The 15,653-nt window shown below is 36.3% G+C and overlaps 1 protein-coding gene across 5 annotated transcripts in view; it reads left to right on the top strand.

The window, feature by feature from the left end:
* Positions 1–15,653, top strand: part of NAALADL2 (N-acetylated alpha-linked acidic dipeptidase like 2) — a 1,520,504-nt gene that overhangs the window by 723,729 nt on the left and 781,122 nt on the right. The gene's annotated exons all lie outside the window — the stretch shown is intronic.

The raw sequence follows: 15,653 nt of genomic DNA, 5'->3' as shown, positions 1-15,653 counted from the left end.
CTCGTGGTCACAGGAAAGCCACTGCATATCTAGGCATATATGAAGGAAAAAGGAGGAAAGGCAGCACTAACCACACCCATCACTTTGATCAGGGAAAGGAATGTTTTCCCAGAATCCCTCAGCAAGTCTTCACACTGGCCAGATTTCTGGCACATGGCTTTCCCTAACTGCAAGAGAGGCTTTTCCAGCCTTTTTAGGGAACGGAGCAAGAAAGAAAAGAAGGGGGGAAGGGTGAGATGTTGGTTAACCAAGAGTGTGGGCCACATATTAGCAGGATGTTAAGACAGGTGTTTAAATGATTATCCTACATAGTAGAATAAGCAAGTGTGTCATATGACACAGCCAAACAGGACAATATGGATGTTCTAAGAATGATGAGGTTATAACTGATTAAGGAGAGGGTTGTGTCCAGGATAAACTTTAGGAAATGTGTTGTCTGATACAGAACTTAAAGGTGGAAACAATTTCAACAGGCATAAAGTATAACAGGCAATATATTAAAGTAAAGGGAGGAGCAGTAAAACTGTATTTAGAAATCAGTCAGTGTGGAGATTAATCTTCAGCTTGCAGAAGTGGGTTTAGTGGGTGAAAGAGATAATGGGAAGGAGTAGATTGTATAGGGCAGCACCGTCCAATGCAGCTCTCTGTGGTGAGGGAGATGTTCTGTGTGTGCTGTTCAGTGGGCTAGCCACTAGCCACATGTGGCTCTTGCACATTGAAATATACTATTGTGACCAAAGAACTGAATTTTAAATATTTTCAGTTTCACTTTAGCCACATGTGGCTGGTGGTTACCATACTCAACGTTACAGGTTAGAGCATTGTGGGCCATCGTAAGTTGGATTTGATTTTTTCCTCTGAGAAAGTTGGAGAAACCATTGGAGGGTATTGAGCAAAGGAGTGACGTAATCCAAACTATGTTTTGACAGGACCACTCTACTACTTTGTTAAAAATAGTGCAAAGTAGGGGATGGAGGCTATTGCTCTAATCCAGGTGGTGGGTGGTAGTGGCTTGTACTAGTTAGTATAGCATAAGTGCTAGTGGTTTGAAGAGGCTGGATTCTGTGTATATTTTGAAAGTCAAATCAACAGAATTCCCTGATGGATTAGATGTGGAATGTGAGAGAAAAGAAGGAATAGAGAATAACTGTACATTTGTTAGCCTAATTGGCTAGAAGAATGGAAAATTTCTTAACTGGATTGAGGATGCCCAAAGGAGGCACAGACGTTGTAGAAGAGCAGAAGCTTGGATCTGGAGCCTGGCGAGTTTGAGATGCCTACTAGACATCCGAGAACATATGGTGAATGTATAATTTAGCAGGGTCTAGTTTAGAGGTAAAATTTTTAGAGTTGTTCACATGTTAGTGGTATTTAAAATCATGAGACTAGCTGAGAACACTAAAGGCGTGAGTGTAGGTTGAGAGAGATGATGTGTGTGGACTGAATCTTGAGGCATTCCATCCAGCAGCATTGGCTGAGGCGCACCCCACCCCCACCAAAGAGACTCGGAGGGAAATGCTAGTGATGTAGGAGGAAAACCAGGATAGTCAAGCAGGGTGAAACGTTCAACTCTGTCATAATGTCTTTGTTATGCATAAGGGAATGAGGTCTTTGACTGAGCATTGGATTTAGCAACGTGGGGTGTGTGTGTATCGGGTATGAGTGTTATTGGTGATGGCAACAAGCATCATTTCTGGGGAGTAGGGGTGACAAAAGCCTGATCAGAGTAGATTAAAGAGAGACTAGAAAAGAGGAATTGGAGATAGGATAGATTAAAAAAAAAGGTGATTGATTTAGGGAAAAAACGATACGCTCTAATCAATTCTGATTGTGCAGGATATAGGCTTAATTTGATAGAGGTAAAGGAAGAAAAGTACATTTTAAAGCAGACATAATTCCTTTTATTGGTTCTTGGATCGGCTGAGCTGTCTGACTCACTGCACACAGTATTGGCAGTTTCACTGATTTAGAGCTGTCTTATTAAGTTTATCAGCCTATCAAACTGGCATTTCAAAAGTAACTGGATAATTCCATTGTTTAAATTCAGTCTTAATTCAAAGACATGAGAAAGGAAAATATTTTCATTTCAAATGAAGAATTTTAGTTTATTTTCTGAGAAAAAGTAAATAATTATATATCATAATGGGGAGCTTTATTGCAATTAAATGAAAACTATTTTCCCCTCAGCTGTTAAGCAGAGCACTTCATCAAGGAAAATGTGTTTAATGCATAAATTCATGAAGTTTCCTAAATTTTACAGATAAAAACATAAATGTTTGCAACTGAAATCTCATAGATAGTCTAGACTTATCAAAACTCAAAGAGATTAAATAATTTGCCCGAGGACATTCAACTTGTTCAAGGAACACATTTCTTTTTTTCTTACTGAGCATCTTGAAAATTGAATGTGAGTTGTTGGTCTTGTTGCAATATCATGGCTCAATGCTGTGAACATCTAAGGAAGAAAAGTCTTCACTTAACATGTGTCTAAGAAAAGAACAAAGAGTATACTTAATTGAGACTGCTGAAAGGAGCCTGAGGAAACCTAGGGCCATGGCTTGGAGCTTGGCCTTTCTTGAAGGAAATCTCCAGAAATGTTGGTCTGTTGGCCACTGCTAGGGGACACTGTCTTACCCACATTGTATTCATAGATATGTTCACATATGAACACATTGCTGGTCATCATGGTATGTCATCCAGGAAAGGTAAATGTGATAAATAAATTTTCTTCCACTTCATCACCCGCCACCCAAACAAAAAAGCACTTTGGTTGTGGTCATAGATTGCATCCCAGGCAATCTAAGTGGTATCTCAAATGAGTGAGATACCCTTTTCCTGTAACGTATAAATCGGTCATTTCCAAATATTCCTGAAGTTTACATAGTAAATTCATGAATAATAGAAAGATTTACTTTTAGGACTAACATGGGACACCTTTGGACATTATCAGCTATGTTTGTTTGGTCCATAGGAGAACTCCTGCAGATGTGCCAAAGATAGGCCTGTTTCTATTATGTTGTTAACCACAGTATTAATTGAATGTGAAGAGGAAGGAATCTTTTTTGCATTTCTTTTAGGTGGACTGTATTCTTTTTTTAAAAAATATTTATTTATGTATTTGGCTACGTCGGGTCTTAGTTGCGGCACGTCGGATCTTCACTGAGGCATGAGGGATCTTTCGTTGTGGCTCACAGGCTCTGTGTTGTGGCACAAGGGCTTCTCTCTAGTTGTAGTGTGCAGGCTCCAGAGCAAAGAGGCTCAGTAGTTGCAGCATGTGGGCTCTCTAGTCGTGGCACGCAGGGGCATGTGGGCTTAGCTGCCCCGCGGCACGTGGGATCTTAGTTCCCAGACCAGAGATTGAACCCGCATCCCCTGCATTGGAAGGCAGATTCTTAACCACTGGACCACCAGGGAAGTCCCTGGACTGTATTCTTAATTGGACTTTTTAGTGACTCTTATCTGGAAATAATATTAAATACTGTTTACATTGTTACATTTATGCCGATTACACTCACTTAAGTTCAGTAATTTGAGTTATCATGTAAAACTTTTTATACTATGTTTACACTATAAAATAAATATTATGAAAGATATGCAATATAAAAAGATGGAAAGAAAAAGAAAACATTAATAATAAAAGTTGTATAATTATGGGTCATCAATTTAATTTTTTATACTTTTATGTGTTTTTCTTTTTTATGCAGTAAGTTTATATTTATAATCATAAAATACATGAATAGAAATAGATTTTGTGTGGGTGCATGTATCTATGACTGTAATCATCCCTCTGCTAGGTAATATAGAAGGTTGTCAGGATTACTCTACTGAATGATAACCTTACATTTTTATTAGAGAACAAAACATCAACATGGGTATATTTTGGAAAATAATTTAGAAAATTAATATGTTAACTATATTATATTCAAGATATTTCAATTGGAAAGGAAGTGCTTGCTAGTAAAATTAATTTGTCATCTTTTAGAAGGAAAAATATAGGGTTAACTTAAATGTTTCCAAATTCTTAGATATATTAAGAGTACAGTTGTCTAATTTTTCGACCTTTAGAATGAATAAAATAATGGTCAATAGTTAAAGGCTGGCTACTTTAAAGAATCATAGGATCATTTAATTAGTATCATTTCCCCAATTTATCCTCCCGCCCCACCCCCCCAGCCTTTTGTGTTGCTAGTAGGCAGTTCTAAAGCCTGCCGAGATTTTATCTCCTAGATTTTATTCTGTATTCTCATCATTGCACAGAAGATTGGGAAAATGTCCTATTATATTGTTTCAGTTCATTTGGAAATTGAACAGGTATAGGGGACTACAAGGAGAAATGCAGTTCAATATCAAGATTTAGATATGAATGAATTTTACAGAAAGAAGTGTGAGAGGACTGACGTTCTTTTCCTTGCTTATTACTCTGACCTGTTCATTTCTTTTTTTTGATACTGGTGAGGAGTCTTTCACTTGTACAATTAGTTTTATGAAATGCCATTGATGCCATTCTGAGAGTGTCTTTTTATTTTCAGTAGACCCCTAGCTATAAAGCTCCAGTGTGTTCTTTGCACTTTGGTTTCTTATTAATTTCTACAGATTCATAGAATGTTAGAACTAGAAGAGACCTTAAATGTCATCAAATCTAGTGCTTTATTTTTAGATGATAGAACCAAAGGTCAGACAGATTAAATAATTTGCTCATGATCAAACAACTAGTTAACATCGTCTTTAGGCATATAATGCAAGTTGTTAATTCCTCAGATAATGACCTATCTGTCATCTGGCTAGTGGTTTTCTGGGTGATTCTGTAGAGTTCTATGCAGTGAAGTTTGAATGTGCACACACACACATGTTGGCAGTGTGTATGTCTTGTGTGTGTGTGTGCATGGTTTGTCTACAATCACAGTTTACTTCTGTTTTGATTTGGTTTCTTTTCCTCCCATATCTTATAATATATGCTCAAGTGTTATTTGACATATCAATTAAGAAACTGGGATTCCTTGGAGAATTATCTTGGACAAATAGCTTCAGGGTTACTTGTAGCCAAAGTTTAACCTGTACTTGCCACTTTTCTTTTCCAACTGCAAAGTTATTTGTGCACTCATGTTTCTGTTGTATCTCCTGGAAGTGATGATACTCGTCCATATAAGACATACGTTTAATTCACTGTGAGTGCCATCAACTTCCCAGCTTCTTTTTTGTTCTCTTTCATGCCTCTTTTGTAGCTCAAAAATGTGCAACAGTTGTCATGTGTTGATCCCATGTATCTGGTATTTTGAGTACATTATTTTTAATCCTCAAACAACTCTGACACCTAAATATTATTTTTCCCAATTTATAGCATTAGAAGATGTGCTGAGTAAAAAATATAGTGGAATACAAGTGTAGCATCCATTTCAGGAATTAATACAGGTGTCCTGAAGACTTGGTGGGTGGAGTGTTAAATATGGGAGGTAAGTACATACTGAAATACTGAGCATGGAAGAACTTAAATTTGATAGTATTGAATATATATCACTGTTCTTAACCATCTTGCCACCTCTACCCTAAGTGAGACCTGAATATCTGTCTATCTTCTTGGTGTTGGTCTATTGCCATATTCATGGCTTTTTTGAATACAACATCACGTGTACAGAAAAGACAGTTCAACTAAGTGCCAAGTCCTAAAGGTGGCCTACCCTAAGAAATTCCAGTCAGAATGGCCTTCAAAAGGGGCAAAAACTGAACTCACTAAGTCTTTAAATATGCTTTTTGTCACTGACCCTTATCTCTGTTCTAGTCTGCTATGCTTGCTTTGTTTTCTTCCTGCTAGACTGATTCCAAGGTAATTAACACACACAAAAAATGCCTATAAAGGTCGTCATCATAATAAAGCAGAAATCAATTTAACAAAAGTAATGGTTATATAGGTTTGAACGTATTATAGTTCAAATCCGAAGACATCAAATATAACCTCATAGAGTAAAATGCTGATATTCTACATTAACTGATGGTTAAGTTTTGCCCTTTTTGTTTTCTTTTCACATAATTGAGATATAATTATTTCCTTATCTTGTCTGTAGCTCTTCATTTAACAAGTAGATGGCTCCTGGCCTACTACTAATGCAAATAATCAGTTTTGTTCAACAAATACTATCCTCAACAGTTTAAACTCCTATCATTACAATCCCCATAAATGTTCTGGAGAACCGATTTCCCCATTGGGAGGAATGAGTTAATTCTCAGTTAATGAGAAGAATTCTAATAGAACATCATCATTACCTGTGAGAGATTTGTTTCAAAATCATTTAACACACTTGCCAAGAAAATTGATAATCCATTGTGCTGGAAAGATGAATGAGGGCATATATTTCTTTTTACAGTAATGGGAAAATTGTTGAATTTCCTTTGCTAATATCCCTAGGCTCCTCTCCAAAAATGATAGGCACACTACACAAATAAACACAGATTTGTATAGTAAGCACAAGTAAATAACCAATACTATAAACCTTATAGTAGGATTTTTACAGGCATATGATGACTTTTAATAAACAGCCACCATTTTAGCTAATTGCTGGTGAAAAAAATTAGTAATAAAAAAAGGTATAAATCTCAAAGCCCGAATTCAACTGGTAATGGGAGACACACAGCAATAAAGTCCGAAACGTGGAGATGATAATATCTCTCAGAGCAGGTAACCCTTGGAAGGTCCTATGAACAGTACCTGGAGGATAGAGGGTGTTAACATCAGGGGAAGGTATATGTCTTAATAAGAAATTTGGGGTCAAGAGAATAAGTGGGTATTTATATAATAACTACCAGAAAAAATTGGCAGTTGGTCTAAGAGTACAATTTTAGGAAACAGACAGAAGTTCAATCCTGGAGAAAAATGTTAAGAATAAGCTCTGAAAAGCTCATTCTAGCAGATGCTGAAAACTATTTGTAGACCCAACGTTTAAGTATTGTGGGGAGAAGGAACGGGAGTACTTAGCAAAAGCAAGGCTCTGGAAAGCACATCTTGTAGGTTGGGAACCAACGTGAACCAGCTTCGCAGGGTGAGGAGAGGGAAGATCAGGTGAAGTGGACAGAGCCAGAGTGTCTGAGGGGTCAGAGCTCTTGGGTGCTGAAGGAGCCAAAGTAAGGTCATTTTACTTCAAAGGGAAAGGAAGACTGAAAAAACACAAAGCCGAGGCAGGATAGAGTCAGGGTGTTGGGCCAAGAGCTTTGAGTTGACCTGAGCGGGGAGGCAGGCAGCTCGGAGGCAATGTTTGGAATCTTATGGGTATGTGGTGTGTGAGGGTGTCAGCTTAAATCGTCATTGGGCGTCCCACAATGAGCTGGATAAGCTTAACTGTTCCAGTCCTTTAAACTTCCCCCCAAAAGGACATGAGTTAGGGTGGCACTGAGGCTGCACGTGGCAGATGAGTGATCCTAGGTGTAGATTAAAGGACTGATTAGGGGACCTAGAGCCAGGCAGCCTGGTGAGAGAGGGGCAGAGACCACTTTCTCTGTTTGTTCTTCTTATTGAAGCCATTTATTATTGAAGACATTGTGATGCACATTTTTTAAGCACTGCCTGAAGAGAAAACTTTTAAATCCAGCTCTTTTCTTTCGTTTTGGTCTGGAGGTGCTAAATGGGATTTTCACAGTAATGAGGCTGTTCTTCAAAAATGACCTCATACTTTAAAATTTGCTACCAATTAAAGGCTTGATTGATGTAGGGCAACACTATTTAGCAGATTTCTACTTTCTGAAGAGGTCAGAGTGAACTTTTGTTTGCATAAGTCAATAAAAATGATGAAGTTTGTTTGAAATGATTCATCACATAAGGATTTGGATTTAAAAATAACTCCAGGAAAGCTAATATTATTTTTGGAAAAGAGGTAAATACATCATTGGTGGGCAAAGATAACTGTCCATGTAATGGATTTCTCTCCCTAAACGACTAGTTAAGTTTTTGTTCTGGGAACTATAGAATTCACCAAAATTAAACCTTGTAAGATGGTCAACAGTACGAAAGATTGGCATTTAGTAGTCTTAAACATGTCTCTTTCTTTCATATTCAAGAAAAATATTTCTCATTACACAGTAATATTCTCCCATTATGGAAAAATTGAGAATGCCTAAGTATGGAAAATAAAAGATATCTTCATCAGTCCCATCACAATTTGCCTATCAGTGTTTCTTTTGCACACGCATGTGTACTTTAAGGAAAAAAGTTGCATTTATATTATGCATTATTTTACCCAGTTTATTTAACCTAACTTTATATCATTAGGTTTTTATAACACATTCTTCCTAATTATGGTTTTACTTATTCTTGGTAATTATTATTTATAATGGTTGCATAATATACTATAAAGTGACATGCTGTTATTTATTTAACCCCTTCTTATTGTATGTGCAAATTAACTCCATTTTTTCCAACCTTATAAGTAACGCTTCTATAAAGAACCTTGTGCATAAAATATATTTCATATTTAGAATTGTTTCTTTTTTGTTTGTTTTTAAATTTGTATTGAAATATAGTTGATTTACAATGTTGTGTTAGTTTCAGGTGTACAGCAAAATGATTCAGTTATACATATATATACCTATTCTTTTTTGTATTCTTTTCCATTATAGGTTATTACAAGATATTGAGTGTAGTTCCCTGTGCTATACAGTAGGTCCTTGTTGGTTATCTATTTTATATATAGTAGAGTGTAGAATTGTTTCTTTAGATTAGATTCCCACAAGTGGGATTAACATGATAAAAGCTTGACTCAGTTTTTAAATATCTTAATAAAAATGTCAAATATCATCTTTCCAAAAGAGTATTTTACCACTTTTTAAATTTTGCCCAGTTAGAAAATATTTTTTCTTCTTTCTCCAAAAGTCTGCTCATGGTGTAAGAGGCCATGCCTGGGAGATTAAGTTGGCTGGAGATAGTAAAGGGAGTCTCAAGGCAGAGGGTAGAGTGAGAAACAAATGTCAGAAGGGAAAGGAAGTCTTAGAGAAGACTGGGATTCAAGAAGCCAAAAGGAGGATGAGGCAGATTGTCACGGTGCCTGTTCTAGAAGACTGGATACAGAGATGCACAGACTAAGAGAAGTACCGAACAGTGACTCAGTCGATGCTGAGAAAAACTAACATGGGTCATAGGCAATCACCCAGAGATAGAGTCACAATTTCTTGTCCAAAACCTTTGGGGCCAGGTATGTTTTAAATCCAGATGTTTTGAGATTTTTAGGGGTTTTTTTCAGATTTACATATTATGGTAATATAGTATATAACACCCCAATAGAGTTTTGGGAAGCACAGGTAATAAAACATAAATATTTTTGCTGCCAAACATGTAACTCTTGGTGTAAGATACCTTAAGATTCTAAGTAGTCTAATGTCAGTAGAGATGCGCTTTGGCCATCAGATGAATTTGCTGCAAAGTTAACAAAAAATGATTTTGGTTTTCAGAGCCTTTTGGATCTAGGAAATATAGATAAATGATTATGAATATGTATGGCTATTGGAAGTCTGGGTTTAGAGCTGTGACGCATAAATAGGAAACTCACAGGGCCTAAGATTTTTAAGCTTTATTTCTAAAAGAAACAGTGGGGGTTTTATTTCTCTTTCCCTTTTTTTTTATAAATACTTTTTCAAAGGTCATATAAATTAAGTATTTTACGCATACTTTGTTGTAAGAACTGGAACATTTTTCTCTCTGAATTTTTTTTACCCAATAAGATATTCAAAACCTATATAAATTTTACTCTCTGAGAATCAGGGATATTTTGTCTGAAAAGTCTCCTTGTGGAAATTAGATTTTCCAAGCAAATACTTTGATTAAATATTTAGGAGATATAAACTATCATATTTTGGAAGAAGGTAGATTTACCCTCAGATTTATTCATTTCTTTGGTAATTACTGCTTCTGTTTAAAATATATCCTTGTTCTGATAATCATAAAACAAAATATTGGTGTTGGATATTTGTGTAATACCTGAAAAAGTGACTCAGTGAGAAAAAGAAGTTTGGATTCCTTTCTACTTTGTAATTTGTGTTGTGGAAATGTTCTTTTTTCCCTCTTTATACATAATACAACTTGATCTTTCTTAGGAATACAAAAGTCACCATTATCAGATAAGAAGGATACGAATATATAATCATAAGCCCAGAAGAGGTAATTTCTTTCCTATGTCTCTGTTGTTCTAATAGAGACTTTTCCATCTACATTATTTGCAAATGCTGCATAGATAGTGAATCATAGATCTTCCTTTGGCATCATCTTATATTTCATTTTTCATATTCAGATAATTTTTCCTACCCTAACTCATTCTTTCTATAATTCAGATTCATTACCACTAACCCTATCTTTATTTGAAACAAAGAGTAGATACTTCTCACCAAATTATATGTGTTCTCATGTTTGAAGATTGCATGGGTCTTCAACTCTCATTTCTCCACAGTGAAAAACATTTCTTTAAAAAATTATGCATTTCAAATTATTTCTATGCTCTTTGTACTTGGGTTAAAAGCAAAATTAAAGTGGGATCATAAAAGGATTTTAGGTTGTCATGGAGAATAAAGTTGAAATTAGAGTCCATAAATATGTGGTCTGGATACAGAGGTATACTTACCCAGACTCCCTGTCAAGGAAGGACCACTACCTAGCTTTAGAGAGTGTGTTCAGCACTTGGCCTCCAGTTGTCCGCTCTGTCAGAGTCTGCTTCAGCCGCAGAGGGCTACCTCCCTAATAACCTTCTTGAGTGTCCTTGCTTCTGGAGAAGCCATGCTGCAAAATATGGTGATATCAACCTGAGAAGTTTTTCAGCAGCTCTCAATAGGCCAAGTTCAGATATATTAGGCGGACTGCTGCTGCAATTTGGGGTTCAGGGGTCTTATTAAGCAGGCGAAGCAGAGAAACAACTGAGAATATAGGCAAGATATAATTTCAAGTGGTGGGTATGTAGCCTACTTGATCATAGAGGAGAATGTGAAGACAGGAGTTGTCTGAGAAAGAGAGAGAGAGAGAGACAGGGAGAGAGGGAGAGGCAGTCCAGATGATTCCTTAGACTAAAAGTAACAGTGGGCATAACAAAGCCTGATTGAGATATTCAACATGAACTGTTCTAAGAAATATTATACATTTATTTCAATGCAGAAATCTATACATGTCATAAGAAAGTACAGATAAATCTGCTGTGGTGTTTAGAGATATGCGTGCTCCGATTGGGTAAGAAATGTGCTGACAAAGTTGATCTGATACCACAATATTAGGAATATTCATCCTGTTTTCTCTCCCCAGAATTCTCAGTCTAACCAAGCAATTAAATGAACTAACTTTGACGTACGTGTTTAATGGTTTAATGTGCTCTGCTTCCAGAGAGTGTTTATTGTATAACAAGGGACTCCACCTTTTTATGCAAAGGATTAAGGTATTTTAGGCACCGACAGAAGCAGATGAGGATGTAATTTAGCAGGTTAGGAGAACCTTCACCATCCCTCAGAGAACATTTCATATATTGCTATTTTCTCTGAAGACTTAAAAGTACGGCGTTCATGAAAAACACCATAGGTGTTTCCCTTCTTGTCTTCAGTATTAGTTGATGAGTTCCTAAAGTCTTGTTTATTCTTTGACACCCCTCACCCCTGCCCCAGTGCCCAGCGCAAGGCCACAGCACATATGAAGTTCTCCATCTCTGATTGAAAAATCAATGTTTTGTAGCTGTAGCAAAGTGTTTAGCCTAGTACTATTCTTGTCCTCCCTGAATAAATTTAAACCTTTCTCATTTGTGCATCTAAGTTCGAAAAAATTTCCTGAAATGAATTAAGCGAAATGGCAGTTGCCATTGTTAAACCCAAAGTGCTTTAGATTAACATGTCGTTGATGATGATGTATAACTTTGAGTCAGCCATGTTTTACTTTTAAAATATCATGTGTTTGCTTATATATAGAAATACTGCCCTTTTAATATAAACTGAGATCTTGCTACTTACCTTACTAAATATTTTACTTTTAATCCTTTTAACAATCTTATGAAAAGTACTATTATTGTCCTCCTTTACAAATGGGGAAGTTGAGGCATGGAGCTGCGAAGTAATTTGCTTGAGACTTCTAGTAAGAAACAGAACCTGGATTTAAATGCAGGAGTCTGCATCCAGAGCCAGTGCTCTTTTCCACTATGCTCTATAGCCTCAATACTTTGTTCAAAATACAGTCTGAATACTTTCTCATAGATTCGTTGAACTGCAACCTATGTCAAGTAACATTTGCAGTCTGTCTCATTCAGTATTTTATAGAGACAAGTTGGTTCTATGGATAGGTCTTCACTGGATTCTCTGAGGGTGATAAATCTTCTGTTAATATTTGATTCTCACATGATTTTGGCTGCTTGAAAGGTATTTTAGCTTGTCAAATTCTATTTGAAGAGAGATATGAATACCTGTCATTAGTATATCTTTTCATCTGTGCTACAGAATATTTTTTGTACATTGTCATATTTTAACTTTTAATAATGCATCATCATGTATATATTGAAAAGACTTTGTCTTAAAATACTTTTAAGTTGGATAATTATTCTTTCTAGAGGCAATAATACAGTCCATAGAGCCTGGAAGATTTGCTTACAAAAGTCTGACAGTGGACAGTACCACGTTATAGTATATAACTTTGGGCAAGGCACCTGTCTCAATTTCTTACCACAAAAGTATTATACTTACCTTAAAGTATCAAAGCAAAAATTGAATAATTTTACACAAGTGCAGACTCTCATTTTCTATCTCTCTTGTATATTTAATATCTAATCAAGAGTCCATAAATGTTCTCCATGTCTTTTTTTTGTTTTCTTTGTATTATTTTTTTTATACAGCAGGTTCTTAGTTATCTATTTTATACATATTAGTATATATATGTCAACCCCAATCTCCCAATTCATCCCACCACCACCCCCCTCTGCCCCTGTGCTACCCCCCCATGGTGTCCATACGTTTGTTCTCTACATCTGTGTCTCTATTTCTGCCTTGCAAACTGGTTCATCTGTACCATTCTTCTAGATTCCACATATATGAGTTAAAATACGATATTTCTTTTTCTCTTTCTGACTTACTTCACTCTGTATGACAGTCTCTAGGTCCATCCATGTCTCTGCAAATGACCCAGCTTCACTCCTTTTTATGGCTGAGTAATATTCCATTGTATATATGTACCACTTCTTCTTTATCCATTCATCTGTTGATGGGCATTTAGGTTGCATCCAAGACCTGGCTATTGTAAATAGTGCTGCAATGAACATCGGGGTGCATGTGTCTTTTTGAATTATGGTTTTCTCTAGGTATATGCCCAGTAGTGGGATTGATGGGTCATATAGTAATTCTATTTTTAGTTTTTTAAGGAACCTCCATACTGTTCTCCATAGTGGCCGTATCAATTTACATTCCCACCAACAGTGCAAGAGTGTTCCCTTTTCTCCACATCCTCTCCAGCATTTGTTGTTTGTAGATTTTCTGAAGATGCCCATTCTAACTGGTGTGAGGTGATACCTCATTGAGGTTTTGATTTGCATTTCTCTAATAATTAGTGATGTGGAGTAGCTTTTCATGTGCCTCTTGCCCATCTGTATGACTTCTTTGGAGAAATGTCTATTTAGGTCTTCTGCCCATGTTTTGATTGGGTTGTATGTTTTTTTGAATATTGAGCTGCATGAGCTGTTTATATATTTTGGAGATTAATCCTTTGTCCATTGATTCATTTGCAAATATTTTCTCCCATTCTGAGGGTTGTCTTTTAGTCTTCTTTGGAGTTTCCTTTGCTGTGCAAAAGCTTTTAAGTTTCATTAGGTCCCCTTGTTTATTTTTGTTTTTATTTCCATTACTCTAGGAGGTGGGTCAAAAAAGATCTTGCTGTGATTTACATCAAAGAGTGTTCTTCCTGTTTTCCTCGAAGAGTTTTATACTGTCTGGCCTTACATTTAGGTCTTTAATCCATTTTGAGTTTATTTTTGTGTATGGTGTTAAGGAGTGTTCTAATTTCATTCTTTTACATGTAGCTGTCCAGTTTTCCCAGCACCACTTATTGAAGAGACTGTCTTTTCTCCATGGTATATCCTTGCCTCCTTTGTCATAGATTAGTTGACCATAGGTGCATGGGTTTATCTCTGGGTTTTCTATCCTGTTCCATTGATCTATATTTCTGTTTTTGTGCCAGTACCATATTGTCTTGATTACTGTAGGTTTGTAGTAGTCTGAAGTCAGGGAGTCTGATTCCTCCAGCTCTGTTTTTTTTCCCTCAGGGCTGCTTTGGTTATTTGGGGTCTTTTGTGTCTCCATACAAATTCTAAGATTTTTTTGTTCTAGTTCTGTAAAAAATACCACTGGTAATTTGATAGGGATTGCATTGAATCCGTAGATTGCTTTGGGTAGTATAGTCATTTTCACAATATTGATTCTTCCAATTCAAGAACATGGTATATCTCTCCATCTGTTTGTGTCATCTTTGATTTCTTTCATCAGTGTCTTATAGTTTTCTGAGTACAGGTCTTTTACCTCCTTAGGTAGGTTTATTCCTAGGTATTTTATTTTTTTTATTGCAATGGTGAATGGGATTGTTTCCTTAATTTCTCTTTCTGCTCTTTCATTGTTAGTGTATAGGAATGCAAGAGATTTCTGTGCATTAATTTTGTATCCTGCAACTTTACCAAATTCATTGATTAGCTCTAGTAGTTTTCTGGTGGCATCTTTAGGATTCTCTATGTATACTATCATGTCATCAGCCAACAGTGACAGTTTTACTTCTTTTCCAATTTGTATTCCTTTTATTTCTTTTTCTTCTCTGCTGGCCGTGGCTAGGAATTCCAAAACTGTGTTGAATAATAGTGGCAAGAGTGGACATCCTTGTCTTGTCCCTTATCTTATAGGAAGTACTTTCAGTTTTTCACCGTTGAGAATGATGTTTGCTGTGGGTTTGTCATATATAGCCTTTATTTTGTTGAGGTAGGTTCCCTCTATGCTCACTTTCTGGAGAGTTTTAATCATAAATGGGTGTTGAATTTTGTCAAAAGCTTTTTCTGCATCTATTGAGATGATCATACAGTTTTCTTCAATTTGTTAATATGGTGTATCACATTGATTGATTTGTGTATATTGAAGAATCCTTGCATCCCTGGGATAAACCCCACTTGATCATGCTGTATGATCCTTTTAATGTGCTCTTGGATTCTGTTTGCTACTATTTTGTTGAGGATTTTTGCATCTATATCCATCAGTGATATTGGTCTGTAATTTTCTTTTCTTGTAGTATCCCTGTCTGGTTTTGGTATCAGGGTGATGGTGGCCTCGTAGAATGAGTTTGGGAGTGTTCCTTCCTCTGCAATTTTTTGGAAGAGTTTGAGAAGGATGGGTGTTAGCTCTTCTCTAAATGTTTGATAGAATTCACCTGTGAAGCCCTCTGGTCCTGGACTTTTGTTTGTTGGAAGATTTTTAATCACAGTTTCAATTTCATTCCTTGTGATTGGTCTGTTCATATTTTCTATTTCTTCCTGTTTGAGTCTTGGAAGTGTATACCTTTCTAAGAATTTGTCCATTTCTTCCAGGTTGTCCATTTTATTGGCATAGAGTTGCTTGTAGTAATCTCTTATGATGCTTTGTATTTCTGTGGTGTCCATTGTAACTTCTCCTTTTTCATTTCTAATTTGATTTATTTG

The sequence above is a fragment of the Eubalaena glacialis genome, chromosome 6 (genome assembly GCF_028564815.1).
Source record: "Eubalaena glacialis isolate mEubGla1 chromosome 6, mEubGla1.1.hap2.+ XY, whole genome shotgun sequence".
Taxonomy (NCBI): Eukaryota; Metazoa; Chordata; class Mammalia; order Artiodactyla; family Balaenidae; genus Eubalaena; species Eubalaena glacialis.
This window is presented reverse-complemented; position numbering and strand designations above follow the sequence as displayed.